A 25,917-nucleotide genomic window follows, 5' to 3' on the forward strand; every position below is an offset into this window, starting at 1 on the left:
CTATATCTCTTTCCTTCTTTTGATAACCAAGTTCCTCAAAAAAAAAAAAAACCAAAAAATAAAACACTCACCCTTTCCTTTCATTCACATTTTCATGCACAGTTGCCAGGCTTGGTTTTCTACATGCCACAGAACCAGATGGCAAGGATTGTCAAAGATTGTCAAAGGCCACATCCAATAGATTCATTTATTCACTAAATAAAATTTTACTATGTATCTACTCTGTACCAGCTTTCTTGGAGACGACATTTTAGTGAACTCCTTTCAGTTTTTAAATTTTCATTAAATTCACAAGCTTTACCTTAACAAGCTTTACCTTCTAGAAACACTCTCTTGTGTAAACAATTTTTTTTTAAAGATTTATTTTATTTATGCATACAAGAACTCGGTACAGACCTGAGGTGTTGGGGGGGGGGGGCAGTGAGAAGTTTCACCAGAGACAGAGTGGGGAACAGAACAGGCAGACTGACTGAAATACACTGCTGAGGGGGGCAGCAGATGAGACAGGAGAGGTCTGCTGCACCATGTGGGTAGCTCCCTGGCTGGGGATCAAACTCATGTTGCAGTGGCTGCGGATAGGTTGCGTTTTAACCCCTTGTGCCACCAGGGAGGCCCAGTGTAAACAAATCTTAAGGTCAAAAAATTTGAGAATGGTAATATACAGAATTTAAGAATCAATTTTTAATTTTATAGGTAATTTTATTTTAAGATTTATTTCAGTTCTACTGAACCTTTTAGGGTGCAAATTTTAAAAATACTGATGGCTCTTAAGTAACAGATTTTGGGAAATGATCATGGCAACTAAAGTTAAATGTCTTAAACTGAGAAAGTGTTTGGCCTTAAAATAAATGATGACTTGCATTACATATTTAAAAAAAAAAGTTTTAATTTTGATGTTGGCCAATTAACCTATTTTTTCCTTTTGTTGCCTGTGCTTTGTTGTTACATCCATGTCATAAAGTTTATTCTCTATATTTTCTTCTAGGAGTTCTACAGTTTTAGATCTTACATTTAGGTCTTTGGTCCATTTAATAGTTTTTTGTTTATGGCATAAGAAGTTCCCAACTATTTTGCCAGGTCATTTGACCTTTGGCCCCCACCAACCTATTCAGCCTCTGCTCTCAGTACTGTCACTTCCATACCCTGACCTTCCCTCCCACTCCTGCCTTCATCCTCCCCGTGTGCCAGGCCATCACCACCTTTATGCCTTTGCTCACTCTCTGGACTGCCTTGTTCTTATTATGAACACACATATCTTTTTTTTTTTATAATAAATTTTATTTTTATATTCCCCATACAATTTCAACCCCCCATTTTGACCCCAATCCCTCCCCTCCCTCCACCCATCCCCCCCAAAAATGTCTCTGGTTCATAGATTTTTGTTCATTTTGATTTTTACTTTCTTATAGTTATTCATTTTCCTGGTCCCTTATTTAAGTTTTCTAGATTCCTGCTATGAGTGAGACCATCCAGTATTTTTCTTTTTCTTTTTGGCTTATTTCGCTGAGCATGATCCCTTCCAGTGCCATCCATGTTGCTGCAAATTGCATGTGTTTATCTTTTTTGAATGCTGAGTAATATTCCATGGTGTATATGTACCACATCTTCTTGATCCAGTCATCTATTTTTGGGCATTTGGGCTGTTTCCAAAGCTTAGCTATTGTAAATAGTGCTGCTATAAACATAGGGGTGCAGGTGTTCTTTGGAATTAATGTTTCTGTGTCCTTTGGGTAAATACCTAGGAGTGGAATTGCTGGATCATATGGAAGCTCTATGTTTAGTAGGTCAAGAAATCTCCACACAGCTCTCCATAGTGGTTGGACCAGTTTGCACTCCCACCAACAGTGTAGAAGAGTTCCTTTTTCTCCACACCCTCGCCAACATTTGTTGTTGCTAGTTTTTTTAATATGTGCCATTCTCACTGGTGTAAGATGGTATCTCATGGTAGTTTTGATTTGCATTTCCCTGATTACAAGTGATGTTGAACATTTTTTCATATGCCTGTTGGCCATTTGCATTTCCTCTTCAGAGAAGTTTCTTTTTAGCTCTTCTGCCCATTTTTTGACTGGATTATTTTCTTTGTTGTTGTTGAGTCTCATCAGCTCTTTGCAGATTTTTGTGATCAATCCTTTATCATTAGTGTTCACACATATCTTCTTATGTATATATTTTTCTTATCTTTTGTTTCTGCCTTTCAAAAACTTGTGCATATTTCAAAACACATTGTTGTCACCTTTTGTAATGAGACACCCCTCGTTGTCTCAGGGAAGACTTGATCATATTCTTCTTAGTTCCTCTCGGGACTTCTCTTCATGCACCAGAACCCTGCAGTGCTGGGTCTCCTCCCTGACTTCCAGGCCTTCACCTAGGTAAAACTGCAGGCAGTTCCATAAAGCTAACAAATGGATTGCTTCTAATTTTTTTTCTGTTCCCAACAAAACTGCCTTGGAAATGCTTACACATGTCTCCTTAGGCACTTGTACAAGATGCTCTTAAGAGGTGATTCCTGGCAGGGGAATGACTAGGTCACTGAATTTCTGTATCTTTACCTTTACCAGGTATTGCTGAGTTGGTCTCCAAATGAGCTGTACTGATAGATATTATCACCAACAATAAATATAACCACCTGACTTTCCCATTTCCTTGCCAACATTTAATTTGATTTTTTTAACTGATGGCTGTGAAATAATATCTCGTTATCTTAATTTTCATTGTTCTAATCATTAATGAGTAAAAATCTTTATATAACCCACCCAGGTTTCCTCTTCTTTGAACTGCCTGTTCAGAAATTGCCTTTGTCTGTTTTACTGCTGGAATATTTCTTTTATTCTTAATAAATTCTGAGTACCAACCTTTTTTCTGTTACAATCATTGCATATCTCTTCTCCCTATGTGTAGTTTGGTCTTTTCACTTGTTCTGTAGAGTTTTTTGTTGCACAGAAGTTTCCATTTTTAATGTAACCAAATGTATCAATTTTTCTGTATAGTTTAAGCATTTATGTATTGTTTAACAAATTCTTCCCCATCCCAAATTTATAATAGGTTGTATATACTTTTGTCTAAAAATTTGTGCATATTACCTTTTACATTTATAAGTTTTTGTTTTATTGGTGGTGTAAAAAGTAATCTACTTTTATTTTTTTCCATCTATATAGTCAGTTGGTCCAAATCCAGTCATTAAATACTTCCTCTTTTCCCAATTGATTTAAAGTGCCATTTACCATCAGCGTTTTATTTCATTCTACTAGTCTACCCCAATGGTGAGCAAAATTTTTTCTCTAAACGGTCAGACAGTACATATTTTTTGGTTTGTGGCCCACAGATTCTCTATCACAGTTACTCAACCATGCTGCTGAAATGTGAAAGCAATTGCGGAGAGTGGCTGTGCTCTAATAAAAACTTATTTACAAAATAAGCACTAGGCTGGCTTTGACACACAGCCATGTTTTGATGACTCCACATCTGTTTACCCATGCACCAATACCACACTGCTTAATTACATTTAACTTTAAAATAAACCTTTCTGTTTTATGGAGTCAATCTGCCTTCCTTTTACTTTAAAATTGTCAAGCTATTTGGTCTTTTATCCTTTCACAGAATTAAGATCATCCAAGAAATTCCATCAAAATCCCTGATTTGCAGGAAATTATTTTAAAACTATTTTAATTTCTATAATTTTGAACAGGACAATGAATTCTTTGTCAATCTGTCTTCTTCTTATACATCTTCCTTTAGCTATTGCCTGAGCAATGTCTCAGCAACTTGGTTGTTATTGTTCTCTTTGTTGTTGTTATAAATACTTCCAACATCCATTATGATTTCTTGTTTGATCTGTGTGTTTCAAATTGTCCAAATATAAAGGAGTGGTGAGGTTGATTTGATTATTGAGTGCCTCTTCCATTGTGGATGCCACTGGTGGGTTCATACTACAAAAAAAAAAAAAAAAAATCCAACAGCTCTCCCAAATCCACTTGATACAGTCCTCTAATCTTATCTTACAAGTCCTTGATCAGTTGGCCAACCTATTAATAATTGCCCATAAATTATTGTAGTCATACTTGAGCCATTTTTTCCTTCCACACAGAGAGCAACAAGATATATTTCCAGATGTTAGGCACATGTAGGGTTTTTCCTTCCCACAGTCTTCTGGGACATTCTTGAGTAGCTGCGCTGCCATGTGGAAGCCACTCATGTCTTGTCAGCACCAGTGTACCATGCAGATGCATTTTAAATTGAGATTATTCCTGTGATTATTTCTCCTCTATTAATTGGCCATAAAAAATGTTCCATAAGGTGATAGCCATGAGTTGAGGGAACAGTGACAAAGGAGTAGGAAGCAGATACCATGAGAGTCTAAGCCATGTGCTCACGTAATTTATTCATGCATCCTGGACCCAATAAACTTTCAATTTTGTGATTTTTGTGGATAAGAGAATACCCAGTTATGATGGGTATTTCAGATCATATAGTTATTTGGTGTCTTTTACTTAGGCGCTCAGTTTTTTTACCAGAGCATACTAGCAAGCCAAGAACTGGGTTTTGTGGTTATTAGCAGAAGATGAAAAGCTTTACTCTAAATCCCTGGGGGTATATGCTGTGATTCTCTCATTGGGGCTTACAAGCATCAGGACCTACCAAAGGACACTTTAGTCACCATTGAAACTACTAGGTCATAGACCCAAGTAGCAGGGAAGCTTGCACTATGGTCTGGGTCTGTTTTAGAGTTTATTGCTCCAGGACTCATTCAAAGCCTACAGTTAAAATTACCTGGTAAACAGATCACAGTGGTATACTTAAATGAAGTGTGTTTGCTCCCAAACTTAAGATGCTGAACAAGAACTATGCCTTTTTCTTCATGGTGAGTAGTGCAAGTTGTTACAGTTTGCCTCTCACTTTTTAGAATATCCTGACAATGATCTAGGTCAATCATTGTTTTTTTACTGGTTTTGTTGTCCCTTGATTTTCATAGGGTTTGTCTCCCATCTTCTGGCCATACATGTGTTTGATTAAGACATTTAAGGTATGTGATACTTCATGCTCACCAGACCTAACTATAGCAGATCTAATTCTTGTTATAACAATAATGTTGTGTGAACTATCAAGATGCCCAAGATTCCTTAATACTTTATTCTGACAGAGCAGGAGAGCTGATGTGACTCTGAGAAAATACAGTGAAAGGGGCCTCCCTGGTGGCACAATGGGTTAAGAAGCAACCTATGAAGTTATCCACAGCCACTGCAGCACAAGTTCTATCCCTGGGCAGGGAGCTACACACATGGCACAGCAGACCTCTCCTGACTCACCTGCTGTTCCCCTCAGCAGTGTATTTCAGTAGATCTGCCTGTTCTGTTCCCCACTCTGTCTCTGGTGAACCATCTTACCCCCACACTTCTGGCTTGTACCTCAGTTCTTATATGCACAAATAAATAAATCTTTTTTTAAAAAGACAGTGAAAGGATACTGCTGACTGTGACACATGAAAGCAAATTGTTTCTGATTATCTTTACTGATGGGGATAGGGCGGGAAACATCTTCTAGGGCCAGAGTTACAAAGCAGATGGCAGGAAATCTGTTGATTTTCTCCAGTAAATATACTATACCAGGACAGCAGCTTAGAGTTACCACATGATTAAATTTCATTCCCAAAGGCTTACATGACTTTTTTCACCAAACAAATGTGTGAAGTAAAGATGACGCTAAAGACATAACTTCCCCATGTATTTTAAAAGTTCTTAATGGGAAAAATACATTGGAATTCTTGTATGGAAGGGCAATGCCAAAGATTCTTTTGGCCTAACCTATCCTAACAGTTCTCACTCCACACAGCAGAGGGTCAGTACGGAAATTCTGCTAGTTACTAACCATGTATAAATTCTATACATTTTCAGGGTTAGAGAAATAACTGTAAATTGGGTTCTTTATTTCACTGGGCCCATCAGGAGATGATCTTGAGTCAGAACTTTATCACCTAACATTCATAAGTCTCCATTTTTGCCAGTGAACTAACTAACTACAGTAGAAAGCCACTGTAGGTCAGTGTTCTCCTGAGAAATGTGGCTCTTATATCTTTATGAGGGAAATATCACCTAGATCCTCCTGGGGAGATAATTAAGCAAAGACTGAGCAAGTTGCTCATACTAAATCCATTCCAACATTCCCATTTTCTGAACCTTGAGACTCTTTTCTCTATATTATTGGTATAGGTTTTTGCTATTTAAGTATGAACCGTGAATCAGAACTTGTTTTAAATGCATAATCCCAGTACCAGCCAGGCCAACAGATCAGAATCTGCATTTTGTTAGCAAGAGTGCCAGGTGATTTTCTGCATATTAAGGTTTGAGAAACCCTGATATATATACACCATTGTGGAGTCTAAGCTACAGTCAAGCACCACTAGCTGTTTGAATCTGTATATTAAATCTAGAATCCCAGGTAAATACTCTAATATCAACAAGTTGATCTAATCTTATAGTCTATATTCTTAGGTCTCATACCTTAAAATCTATTCCCATACAGTCTGTTTATATGGAAACAAACACCTTAAAATGTGACCTAGCACAGAGGGAGACAGGGAAAGAAACACCCCTATGTTACCCAGGTCATGGGCAGATAGTAAGGCTTCTGTCCATAGGAACAAAATTGAATTTTAAAATGTATTGCATAATCCACAGGCAAGTGTGATTTGAACTAATTTACATTATATGAGCAACTGTTTGGAATCAGTTTGTATAGAAACATGGGCCTCCCTGGTGGTACCAGGGGTTAAGCACCACACTGTGAAGCAATCCACAGCCTCTGCAGCACAAGTTCGATCCCTGGCCGGCCAGGGAGCAACCCACATGGCGCGGCAGACCTCTCCTGTCATGCCCGCTGCTCCCCTCAGCAGTGTATTTCGTCAGTCTGCCTGTTCTGTTCCCCACTGTCTCTGGTGAATCCTCTCACCGCCCCCCTGATCTCTGGCCTGTACCCCAGCTTTTGTATGCATAAATAAATAAATCTTAAAAAAAAGAGAAACATATAGATTTCTTTGCCTCTACAGTTCCCTAAAACCATATAACTAATGCTGGTTACCTCATTATTCATGATACTGCATCATCCATCATGCTGCCCCATGAACACTGGCTGCCAATGACTCTCAAAAGTGGTGACTGTGCTTCACTCACAATGACCCCAAGTGTAAGTTTATACAGAGTATGCAGGGTGGGAATGATAATTCTGTTCTGATCATGTTAAATTTACTTTTCATAATTTAACAGTGTGAACAGAATAGCACATCTTCCAGCCCAGTCTTGAATTCTTTAGGCCCAATGACCCCTAGAGTGTGGTCTCTTTTTAGTTGTGCACCTTTCCACACACATACACACACACACACCCAGCACCACAGGGAGGGATAACAGGCCTAAAGCCTATGGTGAGTGAGACAAGTAATCCCATTTGTGCATGTAATGTCTCCCTCAATCAGCATGGTTTAAGACTGACCTAAGAGAGCAGAATGACACCATATTGGTGAGGGAAACAGAGGGTATACATTAGGACATGTGTAACAGTCCTGAAAGCCTTTGGAGGAAATTAGCAGGTCAGAAATGATTTCCTGGCATGTGACACAGAGGCTATGAAGGGGGGTGGTCACCAGTAAACCAGTAGTGAAGAGTGCACAAGGAAAAGGGCACCTGCAATTGCCCCTACTGCCTGCGGATGCTATTAATAAGATGTTAGTCATTAGGCATGTCTAAATCCCACTATATATTTTGGGGTAGGGTAAATCACCATAAGTTAGATTCTTCATTTCACTGGACCCACTAGGAGATGATCTTGAGTCTAAGCACCCTAGTCAAAACATATTCATGAGTCTGAGTAAAAGGCACAAATCCAAAGGGCAACAGTCTAGTAATCTAGACTTGGAAATTATCCTCTGGGTTATGTATCACCCAAATTGAACACATCAGCACTATTCTGGTGACCACATCCCACATGTGGAATAGAGGGTTTAAAGCCCCACAGAGGAAAATGGGGGCTGGGAGCCATGCATATCCCAGCCCAGCCTCAGACCCCCTGCCTACATTGCACTGTTGGTGGTCCAGGCTTTGAAAGAGGGTTTAGAAAATTTTGTAAAATGTATCACTTTACAAGTGAGACCTGATCTGTCCTGGGCACTTCGCTTGGAGAGGACTACCAACTCCCACCACCTCCATCCTCCAAAGGGGAAGCTAGAAAAATATGAAGTAAATGTTGTAGGTGACCCCAAATCACTGAGAATCATGTGCAGACTTGGGATGGCCTGCTTATGCAGAATTGCTGGGCCTGGCTTGTCCCAAGCACTAGAGCAGGGCTTAAAATTTTTGTGGAAGGTACTTCAAATGTCTCCCTACCCTCCTACCTTTTATTGCAGGTCCTAGAGTAGAAGTCCCACCCCTCTGGATGCATTTAAGGGCAGTACTAAATAACATGATTTTCTTCTGATATCTTACCACTTCCTAGCCTCAGAGTGATTGAGCCCAACCAGAAGCCAAAGGATAAGTGAGCTTGAATAATGACATCTACAGAGATCAGCCTCCTGGGACAAAAGAGCAGTGTACAGAAAGGTAGAACTAGGCAGTAAAGGAAAACTGAAAATTTTTAGTTTATGTCAGAACATAAATTGACAAATACTTTTCCTCATGCATTTAATGATATCAGTCTACTCTCTTCTGATTTCTATTATCTCTAATAAGAAGTTGATTTCAGTTAAATTGTTCCTTTAAAGAGATTCTGGGTAATTTTCTTACCTCTATATTCTAGTTCACTAATTCTCTCTCCAGCTATATTGAATAGTCTATTGAGTTTTTATTTTAATTACTTATTTTCATTTTTATAAATTTTGATTTTTGGCTTTTCCTTTAGAATAGTGTTTACTGCTTTACAATTTTTATTCTTTTACTCTACAATAGTTTAGATTTTCAATAAAGTACAGATTTTCAGTGAATGTCTTTAAACTTTGTTTACTGACTTTTATTCATGATAAATTATTTCCTTGTGTGTTTGATAACTATTAATTGTGAGTTATCTTCAGTGAGATTGCACTTTCAATGCAAGTCCTGTATTACCTGAGTTATGTAGGCATTCCCCCAGAGTTGTCCTGCATTTGCTTTGTCAAATGAGTTAGAGTTATTAATGACCAGGTTTCAAATTTTATGTTAATTTTTCAAGGTTGGGGTTCCTGAACCACATGACTCAATAACATTTAGCCTCCAATCCTGTGCATGGTATAGGCTTAGCCTTTAATTTTGCATGAAAGAAATATTCTTTCCACTCAGCATTCCTGAGAATGACAAACTGTCAACATCATAGATGATCTTCTTTCCTTCCAATGGTGTAAAAGCCTGGCCCACCTCTGCCCTACACCAACTTCCCTCCCCCGCCCCACAATTGCAACATCACCTTCAGTGCTTACAGCTCTTTCAGGGTTTGTTTTGTTTTCCTGGTTTGTTTATTTAACTTTTTTGTTTGTGACACCTAAGACTTTCTGAGCTCAATGCTCTTAAACATTTTAAATTGTATGTTTTTAGGATTTCTGAGAATTTTTAGTTGTCTCAGCCCACCAGGTTTTGAGAACCAGAGGTCCTCACTATCTTTCTATTTCAAATAAATTCAAATTAGAGGTAGAACCATTGGGATTAGAAGCCGAATGGATTGAGCGAGAGGAGAGGGAAAAATCTAAAACTTGTAAATAGTTGGTATTATTGACTTGGTTAATGAAGAAAGCAGCATGGGGTAGTGAGACAGCAGAACACAGACAGTTTAAAGAGTCTGATTCATTCAGCTGAGGGTGTCCTCCAGAATCTGGAGTGCAGCAAAGACATTTGTTTTGGAGGTAGAGGCTTGGGACTCAGCAGCAAACAGATCAGAGTTGGAATCACGGACAAGTCAGTATTTGTTTCCAACTATTTTGGACTTGTTTAATACATCTAAAATATAACAGAAGAGGTGGGCGTTTGGGAGCAATACGGGATAATTATTTTACAGCTTTCCCAACCTTACTTACACATTATCTTAGTCATTTTGGCAAATAAAATAAGACAGCCTGTTATGGCTTTCAGCTTCTGGAACTTCTGGAGTTACAAATATATACTTTTTTCAAAAGAAAATAGAAATGCAATTTTGGTTTTACTTTAAATTGAAACAGAAGATTTGGAGAGAGGGAGAAATCCTCTTTACCCCCTTTCCTTTAATTACAACAGTATTTACCCAAAAATGGAGGGAAAACTTATGAAAACAAGTTAGATTAATTAGGAAATAATACAATATAGAAAAGGAGAGAGCCCAGCTGAATCACTATGTTATATTAATTTAAAATGGCAATCTGTGTGCCATAGTATGTCATTCTAATTCTTTTTATTTTAATTGAAAATCTCCATTCTCTGATTTGTATGCTATAGAACTTAGAGTTGTAAGCACAGTCTCCTGGTTAAACAAATTGAAGCTTGAATTCTGACTCTCCTGCTTCCAAGCTATGTGACCTTAGGTGAGCTGTGTAATCCCTCTAAGCTTCAGTTTCCGTATATGTAAGATGAGTCATCCTCGACTTCTCCCATTCTCTAACCCCTCTGCCAGTCATATACTAAATATTTCTTGTATCTGCTACCTCCCTTCCATCCCCATTGCCAGTACCTAAATGGACACCTGACTTCATGTGCTGTGGACCATTCCAATAGCCTACTAGTTAGTCTCCCACATTAAATCTTACTCTTGAAATATGTCCTTGACCTTGTAGCCAGGATGATCATTTGAAATCATAAACCTATTAATGTTGTTCTACTATTTAAAACTGCAATATTTCCCCATTACCCCTAGCATTTACACACACACACACACACAAAATGAGGCACCTACCAAAACACTTCTGATCTCCTACTGTCCACAGGTCTTTGTACAAATGGAAGACAACCTCCATCTCCAATCTCATACCACCCACTTTGACCACCTCTTTTATCCTTCAAATCTCAGTTTACAGGCCACTTCTCAAGAAGTCTCTCTTCCACCATCCCAATTATTGAATAGGTTCCCTTCATAGATATTCCTATAACACAACATACTTCTCTCGCCCAGTCCATATCAAATCTTGTATTAAATTTTTTAATGATTACTTACTATATCAGTCAAAATTCTATCAGGAAAATAGAAGCCACTCTCAAAAGCTAAGTGTTTTAAGATAGGAAATTAAGGTTTTTCCACCATCAGGAAAGTGAAGATCAAGGAGGTCATTATTAAAGCTCTTGTTTGGCAGCATCGAAGCATTGATTCTCAAGAACTCACCTGGGAAATACAAAACCTATGACTCTCTAAGATATGCCCACCAGCCATCTCAGCCTATCACACAATAGAGACAGTTCTCAAGAAGTCCATCAGAAAGCATCTGAATCTTGCATTTCTCTGCATATCTGCTACATCTGCCTCTGAAGAATAATAGTCTCTCTTCTCCTTCCTCACTTAAGTGCCTCTCATTGGATGACTGTACTGGAGCCATATAGAGACAAGATCCTGGGAAACACAGCTACCAACATCTCTTCCACAAAGTAAGAAGACATAAGAAGGGTATGCCAGTGATGTTCATTTAGCAACACATATTTCAGCAGAGTTGTCCTAAGACTGCTAAAAACAGTTATATGAATGACCTTGATGATAATTGGATTTAATAGAGACACTACTTGTTCCCTGGGCACTAATGCCAATTTTTCTATAAAACCACAAAAACAAATTGTAATGCATGTCCAATGTGGTCCATACAATGAGGGTTATGACTGAAGCCAACTTGTTTGCGTACTTTTTTATGACTGTTAAGTGGATAAGTGAGTCACATCCTTGCATCCTACACATAACCCATTAAAATCAACAGGCCTCTACAGACCTGGGAAAAACAAGGCCGTCTTGCACTCTTAGATTTCATTCCTGGCAAAGGTGCTGTAAGTGAAAATTATGTCAGCTGAATCAGACTTTCCAGTAGAAACTACACCACATGCGTCATCAACAGCTTGAATGACCAACTTTATACTGAAAATGGCCGCATATGGCACAACTAACTAATTGCTAATTCCCTTATCTGCCCACAAGATAGTATGAAGCTTCACAGGGGTAGACAGCAAGCAAGACAATATTGAAGACAACCACTGTAGGTAAGCATCAATCACATTATTAAAAACATTCAATAATTTTGTTCTTTTTACCACAATTAATAGAAAGTGAAATTGTCTTTTTCTAAGGAATCTTTGGGAATATTCTGATAGGAATCTTTACCCAGAACTTAGGGAATTTACACGATTGTGATGATTTCTAAGGAATGAATTAAGGGATGTACGCTTCTGCTGTCAAGCTGCTAGATATTAATTACCTTGTAGCTAGCAAATATACAAAACAACAAATAATTGGTCATGTAGGATTTGAATTTTATGCTTTGCTTCCTCAACTGCTGATTCATAAACACTAGCTACAATTATCTTATACCTTATTTTGTGCTAGACATGCATTTTAAAAAATTTACATTAAAAATGTACAACCAGGACTGTGGGAGCCTTGGTGGTGGGAGTGGTGTAGTAACAATACCTGAAGGAGGAGATCCTCTATCTCTAAAATACATACAGTGATGTAAACCAGTGCTACCTTGATAAAAAAAATAAAAATAAAATGTACAACATAACCTTTGTACTGAAATTTCCATTATTTTATCTCCTATTACATTGTTGTCAGTATCAAAAATGCTTCATTCCTGGCCTGAAATGATAGCCAGATTCACTAATATACATTGATAGGTTGGTCTTGAGTCCAGAAAAGATCCTTTTGCAGCTATAGTTGGATTGAATCATCTAATGGAGATATTTACTTTCCATTAAAAAATAAAACCTTTAAAAGTGAATAGTTACATTCTTTTTTTTTAAAGATTTTATTTATTTATGCATACAAGAACTGGGATACAGGCCAGAGGTGTGGGGGGTGAGAGGATTCACCAGAGACACAGTGGGGAGCAGAACAGGCAGACTGACTGAAACACACTGCTGAGGGGAGCAGCGGACAAATCAGGAGAGATCTGCTGCACCATGTGGGTTGCTCCCTGGCCAGGGATTGAACTTGTGCTGCAGTGGCTGCAGTTAGCTTCGTAGATGTGTCTTAACCCCTTGTGCCACCAGGGAGGCTCAATGCTTACATTCTTTAACTTTAAAGAATTGCCTCTTTTCCCCATAAGCAAAGTGGAACATAGAGCTCCAATTCATAGTATTCTTCAGAAGTGACTGCCTTGAACTAAATGTTTCTGGAGTTGCTCTTAAGTGAATTGCCTTTATAATCAGAATAATCAAGGTGATCAACCTCATTTACTTTATGGTCATAAGGCAATTATCAATTGTCTATGAATTCTTCCTCTTTCTCCTCCCTTCTACTTTATCTGCCAAAGTCCAGTTTTTCTTCTATTCTGCTGCCTTCATGCTGAAGTAAAATAAGAGGAATCTGTAAGTGCTGGGGGTGAATAGAAAGGCACAGCAATGGTGGCTCCTGACCAACCCTGACCAAGACAGGACAGGGAGGCTGACGTGGTGCCCATCTGGAGGTAGACTCGAGGCCATGGAGAAATAGCACTGCACTGACAAATGTGACATTCGTGTTCCCAAAGTCACTCATGAGGCAAGTTTGACCAAGCCTCTTGTAGCTTCAGTATTCTCATCTGTGAAATGAGTGGGCTAGTGTAGTTAACCCTTCTTCCTACTCTTAATATTCTATACTACATGATGTGTACTGTCTGCTTGCTGAGACAACAGAGTAGGTATAATTTGCTAAGTCACTAAAATGTAAATATGTGCCAGAGGCCAGTATGAATTTAGGTAAAGAGAAAAAATGTAACATATCTATTGGAATTCTAAAGCCAGATGCCAAAGGGGAAGACACTAGATCTCACTGGATACATGATTGGAAGGACTGGTGGAGGGAGAGGGATTTCCAGCGATATCTGCATAATGAATGAATGAAAGTCAACATAGTAGTTTTTCAAGTGGCCATGTGCTTTAAGACTCCAGAAACTGCTGGCCTCCATTAGCTCTTCCAGTCCAACTTTAACTTCTTCCCAGCATCACTTCTTCTCCCAAGATGCCATGTCAAGTCAACCCTGGTCACTTCCTGGAATTCCCTCCAGCAGGGAAACTTTTCTAACTGATCGACAGGTCGCTGGGATTTTCCCTGCTGTGAGCACTGCCCAATATCTAGCCCACATCCCTCACCCCATCCCAGTACATCAAAATTCTCTAAACTGAGGCTAGGATATAAACATTGTCAATTTTAGATGCAATGCCCTTGGAGGCTTTCCAAGTTTTGTTTCCCAGAGCTGTGGTCCAGCTAACCTGGATGGTCCCATGTTTGAGCTACTCTCTTCCTTGTCTTTGTTCTCCTTCTCCCAAGAGAGGAAGTGTCCACCTGTATTTATGGGGTCTTCTTGCCTAGATTTGTCTATGCTCTGTAGACTCTTCTGGAAGGGATGGGCCAAATCAACTTGGTTGTCAGGGATGCCTTACCAATGCTTGTGGATAGAAAAGAAGCCAATATAAGGATCTTCACTTTGTGGGGAACATGAGGTCAGAGAGGCACAAGAGAACTCATTCTAGGACTGCAGAAAATAAAGATGAAAGTAACCTGGTTAATAGGTTCCATCACCCACTCTGCTGAGCGTGAATGACTTAGCTATATAGAACTAGCAGTTTGAGACCTTAGTCATTTAGGCCAAGCTCTTCGTCCTACAGGAAACTGAAATTCAGAGAAGAGTTGTGTCTTGCTCTCTTATTTATGCTATTGCAAGTCTCCTGTTTGGAAATAACGGGATAATCCTAAAATAGCAGTATTCCTTCTGGGGTCCCAAGGAATATATTACCAACCCACACGCATCTGTATTAATCCCATATCCAAGGTCCCGACAAACTAAATCAGCTAGTAAATAACTAAATTTCAGATAAATAATCACAAGGTGTATGTTTTTAATTCCCAGGCTAATGAAGTCACAGAATAATCCAGAAGGAAAAAAACTAAGCAAAAGCAAATGCTACAAAATACAGCTGAAACAATAGAGTGACTATAAGAAAGAAAGAAAGAAATGCTACATCAAACTAAAAAACACAGTGAAAGAAATTATCAGTAAAACAAAATGCCATCCTACTTAATGTTATGTGAAAATATTTTATACATAATGCACCTGACTAAGGGCTCATCCAAAATATATAAAAACTCCTACAACGCAACAAAAAGAAAACAACTAATCCAATCAAAAAGTGGGCAGAAGAGATAAATAGACTCTTCTCCAAAGAAAACATACAGATGGCCAACAGGCACATGAAAAAAATACTCATCAGGGAAATGCAAATCAAAACCACAATGAAAAACCATCTCACACTTATGAGAATGGCCCACATCAAAAATACCAAAAACAGCAAGTGTTGTTGGGGATGTGGAAGAAAAGGAACCCTCATACACTGTTGGTGGGAATATAAATTGGTCCAGCCCCTCTGGAGGTTTCTTAAAATATTAAAAATGGAATGACCATACGACCCAGCAAACCCACTCCTAGGTATCTACCCAAAGAATACAAAAACACTAATTTGAAGAGATATGTGTACTCCTGTGTTCATTGGAGCCCTATTTACAATAGCTAAGTTATGGAAACAATGTTAGTGCCAAAGGACAGAGGAGTAGATCAGAAAAATGTGACATATGTAATAATGGAATATTACTCAGCTATAAAAAAGGATGAACTCCTGCCATTTGCAACAACATGGATGGAACTAGAAAGGATAATGTTAAGCAAAATAAGGAGAAAGAGAAATAACAGAGGGTCTCACTTGTATGTGGAATATAAACGTAACAAAGGGTCAGCCAAAACTGAACCAATGATAAACTCTTAAGATCTGACTTCAAAAGTGAAGCAATCAGAGGGGTAAGGTAGAATTGGGGGCGGCAAGGGGCCCCATGGAACACGGTAGATGATTATTGCGCAGAATGTGAAAAAATATATTTGTAGAAGTTTGAATATATAACCCCAGAGCAGATACAAAGGTGTGAACCTACTTTACTTCAATAAACATAATTTAAAAAACAAATGAAATAAAATCAATCCTAGATTTCACATCCATAAAATCAAAAGGGGTATCTCATTGATGTAAACAAAGTATATATATATTTTTTCACTAATCATGCTTTTGTGTTTGTTTCCTTTCTGGTGATCATTTCCAACCAGCTGATCACATGGCTCTTGAAAGCCGAGTTTTAAGACAAATTTCCAAGCTTCCACTTTCAGTATTGGTGGCCCTAAGATCCTCTTTTATAGAAATTCTGAAGTTCCGCGCGCCCTCCAATGTTCTGGGGAAATGGGCTCAGGCAGTGTTCACTGGGAAAACTGTCTGAAAAAAAAAAGTTTATAGAAACAATGTGTTCCATTGGGGTAAGGCTGTGAAAATTGGAGCCATCTTTCCATGCTCATGTCATTAAACAACGTAACCCCTAGTACCGAAGGGAGCCCCCCGAAACTGGGGGACAGAGAGCCAAAGCACATAGGAATCCCCTCTACCAGCTTCCCCATGAACTCAAGATTGCTGCCTTGTAAGAACTCAGTGAAAAACCTGGTTTTTCATCCGACTGAGCTAATGGCATCTGGACACAGAAATTTTTCTCTATCCTGTCCTTGTAGGAGGGCCTTTTGCCCATTAGAGAGTGCTTCACGACAATGGAGCAAGATCGATTCATATTGTTTACAAGCACTTTCTAGAACCTGGATTTACAATGTTTGGTATCTTCCTGGGACGGGGGAGTGCTGTGTAAAAAAGCCTTCTCCATTTGTCAGCCCTGTGTCAGTATTTGCTGAATCCTCAAGTCAAAGACAAGTTGGAACAGTGTGGAGACTTTGGCAAAGGACTTGTTCCCCCCTCTCTTGCTCCCCATTTTAATGAAACAATTCTAGGGTGAGGTTGGCCCTAGGAATTATTTCTCTGACTCATATTCCCTTTGCTCTTTTCACACAGTCAGAATGCAACAATTCTGAGTACCTCATAGCCCTGGGCAGAGAGAGGCCAGGGTTGGGGCAAAGCCCTACTGGGGCCCACTCCCAAGGCTGAGAAGACAAACAGGGAGGCGTCTCTCCCAAGCCGATTTCTTTCATCACCCCAAGCTATTTGGGGACACCATTGCCACACACTTCATGAAGAAGGCTCAAACTGGCTCCGGCTTCCAAAGGTGGGAATAAACCTACTTAACATTCATGTACAAAGTTGATAGAAAATTGAGCTAAGCAAGGATGGGGGGTGGTTGATCTGGCATCTATCCTTTTTTTTAGGGGAAGAGGAATAATGGGGGGACACTGCATCTTCAGAGATTTGGGGTAACGTGACAGACAGATCCTGGCTCAAAATAGCAATTGGGTTTTTGGGGGTGTCATGTCCTATGCTTCAACTTTGATAATCTGATTCAGGAAACATTTACTCATTGGCACTGAGGATGCAAAGATGATGGAGACATAGTGTCCCCCTCACACACACACACACACACACACACACACACACAGAGCTTCCGTATGATTGGTAGGTGCCGCGGCAGAGTTACATGCTGGTTTTCCTTCCAAGGACATGGGTCACACATACATGCACACACACTCATGCCCACTCCGAGCATCAGCTGTGGATCCTTCTGTATCCCTCTCATGGCTAGCGTTGCAGGAATATTTCAGGTGGAGCAAGAGAGATCCTTGCAGCACCAAGAGTGGGAAATGTACACAAAAGCCACCTGTGTTCCCCCACCTTCTTATAGGTGCTCCCACTCCTGACCTGTCACCCATCCTGGTTCACTTCAATCTGTAACAAGTGTGCAGAACCTGTAAAATACACAGCACACTGCCTCCACATGGTGGCCATTGTGTCCTCTCACACCTTCTGGAAGGTAGAGACTGCAGGTCTTCAGCCCTCCAGGCTCAGGGCTCCCAGATTCTCTGCCTGCTCCTTGACCGATCTTTTATGACCTAGAACAAGTCTCTGCCATTCTGTGCCTTGGGAGTGCTTTGCATAAATGTACACATGAGATCTTTATTGGAAAGTGAATTTGGAGTATTAGGTTGATGCCAGGTCGCATTCATTCATTCATCTGTTCATTATGTCTGCATTTCACAATTATATTTGGATGTGTATTATGTTAATATGTTGTTACAAAAGCCATGTATGTACAGAAGACAAAAATGAATAAAATGTGTCTGCCCTTAAGGAATTTGCCCTCAGTGTGAGGGCAACCTGAGTTAATTAATTAAAATTCAAAGAGTAATGACATGTGCTTTAATAAAAATGTATCAATAGATTCTGAATCATATACAGTATTGCTAATGTTACTTTAATTAAAACTCTTAATAAATAATACATAGATGAGTGGAATTTCTTGGAGTAAACTGCTTGAACTGACTTGGTTTTTCCCCTTACTTCACCTACACTTCAAAAAGCAGTTAAGCAAAAGAACAAAAGAAAGAACTCAAAGAGAGAATGGAAAGGAAAGTTAATATCATAATGGCTTGGGAGGTTTTTCAGGCCTGTATGTAGGCCCCAGGGGCTACAGACTGGCTTTTAACTTTCAATAGCATTGGATAACTGGTCCTCGGCAAGCATAAATTTGGGAATTGTAATTGAATCCCTTCCATAAAGCCCAGTGACTTGAAGGACTCTCAGACTCTGGAAGGGGAACTACGAAAACTTCAACCTGTGAAAATGGCAAGGAATCTTGACATCCACATGAGGCTTTGACAAAGTTAAAAAATAAATAAAAGTCATTATGACAAAACAAAATCCTAGTCCTGTGCCATGTGAAAATATGGGTTCTAGGTGTATTATGCACAAATAGGAACCTCAAACCAAGACTCTGACATATCATATAAAATGTAACCCCTAAACCAACATTCTTGTGGATCCAGTGGAAGCAATTGAAAAATCACTTTGTAGAGGCACTTAAGCCAGAGTAGGTAGGCTTTCCCCCAGGCAGGAAAAGTTGTGCTGAAGATAAAGTAACAACCAACATTTATAAACCACGTAAAGAAACAAACAACCCCGGGGTGAGAGAGTATATGTGGATGTTAAGCAGATGCAACAAACAGGCTTGGCACCTCAATGATTGGAACTAATTACACAATTAAAAAAATTATATGGATGTTTAGACTGATTCAATAGACAAATGAAGGAATGGAAGCTACAATGACAGAAGACAGTCTGGAAGTGTAAAAGCAAGCTCAATGGAGAACTATGTAAAACTTTTACAAGTGAAAATTATGCGTGAAAATTAAAAATGCAGTAGACAGATTAAATAGCAAATTCATTGGGTGTAACCTTACCCAGGAAAAGAGCACTATTAATTTGAAAGTTGATCATTCATATATTCTATATCTTAGCAATTTAATTTCTTGAACAATAACCAAGAGACATGAATACTGATGTTTACAGTAGTGATGTTCCTAATATCAAAAACCTGGAAACAACCCAAACACTTGTTGACAGAGGAGTGGATAAGTAAACTATGATACAGTCACTCAACAACACAATGAAGCATTTTAGTGCAGTAAAAACAAATGATTTACAGCTGCATGTGACAATGTATGTGACTCTTCACAGCATCACTGTGAATGAAAACATAAGCCCAAGAACACTCTTTTGGCATAGAATTCTTTTTATAGTTAATACCAAAAAATTTTAAGTTAAATAGCAAAAACTGATCAATATGCTTCTTCAAATACATATATACATCAAAAGCATATATACTTAAAATATTATTAAGAAATTGTTTAGAGCAAAGGAATTATAAGTGCAAGATTCAGAGTAGAGGTTACTTGGATAAGAGGAAGTTTGGGGACAAGATGGGGAGGAAGTACATAGGTAGATATGTTATTATTAATATCCTACTCCCTTCATTTTTTATATTAATGAGTAGATATATATAAAAACAAAGAGGGCCGGGCCTCCCTAGTGGTGCAGTGGTTGAGCGCTGGGTTGCGAAGCTGCCCGCAGCCTCTGCAGCGCCGGTTCGATCCCCGGCTGCTCCCCGGCCACCGGAGGAGGGTCCCACATGGCGCATAGACCTCTCCTGCCGCCCGCTGCTCCCCTCAGCAGTGTACTTCGGTCCTTCTGCCTGCTCTGCTCCCCGCCCTGGCTCTGGTGAATTCTCTCACCCTCCTGCGCTTCTGACTGTACCCAGTGCTTGTATAAATTGAAAGAAAGAAAGAAAGAAAGAAAGAAAGAAAGAAAGAAAGAAAGAAAGAAAGAAAGAAAGAAAGAAAGAAAGAAAGAAAGAAAGAAAGAAAGAAAGAAAGAAAGAAAGAAAGAAAGAAAGAAAGAAAGAAAGAAAGAAAGAAAGAAAGAAAGAAAGAAAGAAAGAAAGAAAGAAAGAAAGAAAGAAAGAAAGAAAGAAAGAACAAATGTTTTAAAAACAAACAAACAAACAAAAAATAAAATAAAAACAAAGAGGGCCATGTTTTGGTAAATGATAAATGTTTACAGTGAACCAAGCATTAGTGTTAACCTAATCCTGTTTACCTGAGATTTTTTAAATCTATAGGTTTTTTTTTCTTTTTTTTTCTTTTTTCATGGAAGAACGGGGGTGTAGGTCAGAGGTCTAGGGAGTGAGCGGATTCACCAGAGACAGAGTGGGGAGCAGGGCAGGTGGATTTACTTAAATATATTGCTGAGAGGAGCAGTGGGTGAGACAGATGAAGTCTGCTGCACCATATGTGTGTTAGCTTTCTGGCCAGGATCAAACTCAGGCTGTAGCAGTGATAGTGCTGAGATTTAAATCATAGGCCACCAGAGAGGCCCTAAATCCATAGTTGATTAAATGCAGCTAAAGACACTTAGTGAGCTGAAGCATATTAGCAATTGCACATACAGAGATAAAGGGATGAAATAGTAATAAAGAGAAACAAAAGGATGGAAACACAAAAAGGCATTTGCGATATGGAGACTAGAACAAACAGGTGCAATATACATCTATTAGGCATTCTAGAAGCATAAAATAGAGACACAAAAACATAAAATAGAGAATAAAGAGAGAAAATATTGGAGATTATGGCTGAGAATTTTCTGGCACTGAAGAAAACTTAAGATCCCCAAATTGAAAAAAAGACACCAAGTTCCAAGCAGGATAAATAAAAGTGAGTACAAGGCTAGAAATTTAATAGTGGTTCCAAAGGACATAAAAGATGAAGATAAAAGCTCAAGAGAAAATATAACACACCACTATCCCCAAGGGCAACTACAACAGTAAAGAAACATAACAATTATAAGACTCCGAAGAAAGAAATGCTCAATTGCCCACAGTACCGACAGAGAGGAATAAATGCCACAGGAAGATGCAACAGAGGGTATCATTTTGAGCTGAGCATATTAGGATGTATGAATTTGGGGGAGGATGGAAGGAAACATTTTATGCAGAGACAATGGCATGAACAGAGGCATGGAGGAGGGGTCTGCTTTGTTTAGACTCTTCAAATTCTAGCTTTCCCTAAAGGCTATGAGCAATTCTGGATATTACAAAATAAAAGAGACCCAAGCCTAGTGAGGACATGGCACATCCAAATAAGAATAAGCCCTGCTTGTGTGCCATCCATGAGTATTTCTTATGTATCATCCTTCCAGAGCACAAAATAAAAGGGCTTTTACTTGAGTCTATAGAAATATTTTCAGAAAGGGTGAACATGAAAATGACTGACTCCGTAGACTGAGTGAATGATCTATAATACACTATAATTTAAATAAAATTATCTCTATAATAAACTTGAAGGTGGGTTTATGACTAATTCCAATCCCTCCTCTTTAAGGAAAACTCATCTCAGCTTTATTGAGAGCCTCTTCTTTATTTCTCCCTGCTCTGCCTTCCTTGCTAATCCTATCCTGGGTCCCAGTGTCTGCACTGGACTTGGTACATTCGTATGTCAAGTTGTTGCTTAATTACAGAAAATCATCCCTTTTCTGTTTGCAATGTATGAGGTTCTCTATCTAAATGAATGTGGATATAAAAATTATATTTCATAGTTTCAGTTTTTGCTGTCCTTTTTTGGAATAGCACACTTAATGTACAAGGAAGGAACAGAGCAAAATTAGCTTCTTTTTGTTGGCATGTGAATGGCTTCCTTCTCTCCTAAGTGATGGCAGGAGTTCTATGGGGGTGACTTTTATCAGAATAAGATTGACATTCAGGTTAAGTGCCATCATGTCTGAGTACCCCTGTGTAGAGGTCATCAACTGTTCCATCTAAAATTTGCATCATCAGCTTTGGGGAGCCCCAGACAGAGCAAGGAACAACTTACACAGTGTAATGTGTGGGCCCATCACCAACAGTTTTCTGCCCGATGCCACTTCTTCCTCATCTTTTGGCAAAAAAAAAAAAAAGCCATTATTTGACTCAATGGTGGGGGAGGAGTAGTCATATAACTCTATCTTAATACTTTGTCATATGCCATTCAAATTTACCCCTTTTTTTCAAGTGAGGTATAATAGAAGCTGGAATTTCAACACTAAGTCCCTTTAAAAGAGATGAGTCTGACTCAGAGTTCAAGCTGAATAAACCATAAAATGTGAGACTGAGTGAGTCTTAAGAAATGATCTAGTTGTAGCTCCAACCTTTTTCATCTTCAGGCAAAGAAATTGAAACTCAGATTTGGAAATAATGTATAATCCTTTTCATACATTTCTGGATTTTATTTACTAATATTTTGTTAAGGATTTTTGAGTTTATATTCATGAGGAACCTTGCTCTATTTGCTTGTAATGTCTCTGGCTAGTTTACTTTTATAAATTGAGTTGGAATGTGTTCTTTCTGTCTTTATTTTCTGAAAAGTTTGTGTTGAATTCATATCATTTTTCCCTTAACTGTTTGCTAGAGTTCATAAATAAAATTATGTGGACCTACAGTTTTCTTTAAAGATTTTTCATTACAAATTCGGCTCATTTAGTAGTTATGAGTCATTTGGATTTTCCATTTGTGTTAATTTTGGTAATTTACATCTCTCGAGGAATTTGCCCCTTTTATTTTGATAAAAGTATTCATAATATATCTTATTATCCATTTATTTCTAAGTTCTGTAGTAATGTTTTTTCTTTCCTGATATTGGCTATTAGTATTTGTCCTTTACCAACCAAGCTAGAAATTTGTCAATTTTATTAATCTTTTCAAAGAAACCAGTTTGATTTCATTGATTTTTCTCTCTTCTATTACATTAATTTCTACTTTTTATTATTTCCTTTTTTTTTAAGATTTATTTATTTATATAAGCACTGGGTGCAGTCAGAAGCGCGGGAGGGTGAGAGAATTCACCAGAGCCAGAGCAGGGAGCAGAGCAGGCAGAAGGACCGAAGTACACTGCTGAGGAGAGCAGCGGGCGGCAGGAGGGGTCTGGCACCATGCGGGACCCTCCCCCAGTGGCCGGGGAGCATCCGGGTATCGAACCGGCGCTGCTCAAGCTATGGGCAGCTTCGCAACCCAGCGCTTAACCGCTGCGCCACCGGGGAGGCCCTATTATTTCCTTTTTAATACTCGCTTTGGGGATATTTTTTCCCCTACATTTACAGTATAGGTGATAATAACTTTTTTCTAATTACAGGTATTGAAAACTGTCATTTCCTTGGGAACACGGCTATTGTGACATCCCACAAAATTTTATGTGTTATGCTTCCTTTTTCATTTAGTTGAAAATTTTTTCTAATTTCTTTTGTAAATTATTCTTTAATGCACAGATTATTTAGAAGTATGTTGTTTAATTTTCAAATGTTTGGAGGATTTTCCAAATATTTTTTTATTGTTGAATTTTAATTTTAATTTGTTAGTCAGAGAACCTGACTTGTCCTTTTAAATATATCAAGAATTGTTTTATAGTTCAGCATATAATGGATCTTGGTATATATCCCTATGTACTAAGAAAATAATGTATATTCTGCTACTGTTGGATGCATTGTTTTAAACATGTCAATTAAGTCAAGGTCATTAATGGTGCTTTCAGGGCTTCTTCTGTTCACTTATTCTGCCATTACTGAGAGAAGAGATTTGAAGTCTCTAGTCATAATTGGGGATTGATTGATTTCTCTTTTCAGTTCTGCCAGGGTTTATTTACTGTATTTTTAAATTATTTCATTTGGTGCATGGACATTTACAATTACATTTTGTAGTTCATCTGCACCATTGTTATCATAAAATATAATACTAGAAAATTAGGCTTCTAGAAAAATTTTAACTATGAATATGGCTCACTTTATATTTCAGTTGGACATTACTAATCACTATTTAATACCTTTTGATGATAATAAATATACTTGCAGAGGAACTTCCTGTATTTAAACAATGCCCATTCTATAACTTCAACTAGTCTATTAGTTTTCCCCTTTCATAGAATTTTTAAAATATGAACCTATCAAGACAAATTAATGCATCTTTCCAGTTTTCTCTTTTTTTCCTTCAAATCATTGAAATTCTTTACAGAAGACAGTGATAGGAGAATGTTGAGTATATTAGCAAAGAGTGAGTCTTTGGGTAGGTTTGGATTTATTATTCAGCACATGGAAATTTGGCAGTTATTCATCTAGAAAATGAATTGCAAAAGTGTTTATGTAATCTATAGTTTACACACACACTCTCATTGACTATAAAGTATATCACTGTTAGGCAATTTTCCTACTGGCTTTTTTTTCTTTGTTATTTTTATCATGATTCATATTGTTTCTCCCTCACTTTCTGTCTCATAAACTTTGTGAACCGAACACCTGTTTCCCCCACACAGTAGCTGCTTCAGAAATAGTAAGGGCTTATAGGAAAAGAATCTGTAAATTAGATTTATAAGTTGAAATGCTGTGAAAATTGAATATTTGGGGTGGGTGGGGAGTTAAGGGTAGGGCTATAGGATATGAGATTAGAAAGAATAATTTACTAAACCTCTAGTAACTTCTATGTCCAGAAAGTACACTCTGAATGGGAAATACCAACAGTCTCATTTTGCCCAGGGACACTGTCTTGGGTGGTCATAAGCCCTTAGGAGAGACATATGATTCCCATCAGCACCAATGGCAATAGGTCATAGCTGACACCACCGCCTCCTCCTCTGTGCTCCCCTGAGCTGCTACACACTCCTCCATCACAGACATCCAGAGCAAGCCATCACAGGCCAAGAAGTCTGGGAGGGTGTCCTATAGGGGCAGAATTGGGAGAATTTTCACCAAGTCCATGTGTACAGAGAGGAATGACTACTCCCTGGTAAGAAACCAGGCTTAGCCAAGGTTTTCACCCTCTCTCCTGGGAACTATTGCAAGAACCTCCTGTATGGTTACTCTTCCTCCAGATGCTCCCATTCAGAACCACTTTTTACAGAGCAATCAGAAAAATCTTCAAAGATACCAAACTCATCATATAACATCTGAAACCCTTCAGATAACCCTCTATAATTTTTAGGAAAATGTTTGAAACCTATAACATGCCTAACAAGGGCTCCACATCTGGCTTCGCTTGTGCCACCAAATACCTTATTGGTTTCTCTAGCTTTGCCAGGACAAAGTTGTCCCCTCGGCTTATTTCTTTAACATCAAAATTAGTGCTGCACAAAGTGTAAGTGAATTGTGAGAGAAGGACTTGTCCCAGAATTTAAATCAACGCACTGCTTCTTTTATTACGAAAGCCTTAGCCAAACTATAGATCTGAGGCAAACAGCAGGGGACAAGGAGGGTGAGGGATCAAAACAGGGGAGGGACGAGCACAAGGGACCATGGTGACATTTTAAAGGTGATGTGGTGGTGGGAGATTTATGGGGACCACATCTGATGGAAGAAATCAAATACTGTACAAAAATGAACAAAAATGTAAGAAAATTAAAAAATTTAATAACAAAAATAAGAGAAAGCCTTAGTTAAAAAATCTGAGAGGGTG

Source organism: Talpa europaea (genome assembly GCF_964194135.1).
Source record: "Talpa europaea genome assembly, chromosome: 12".
NCBI classification, from domain to species: Eukaryota; Metazoa; Chordata; class Mammalia; order Eulipotyphla; family Talpidae; genus Talpa; species Talpa europaea.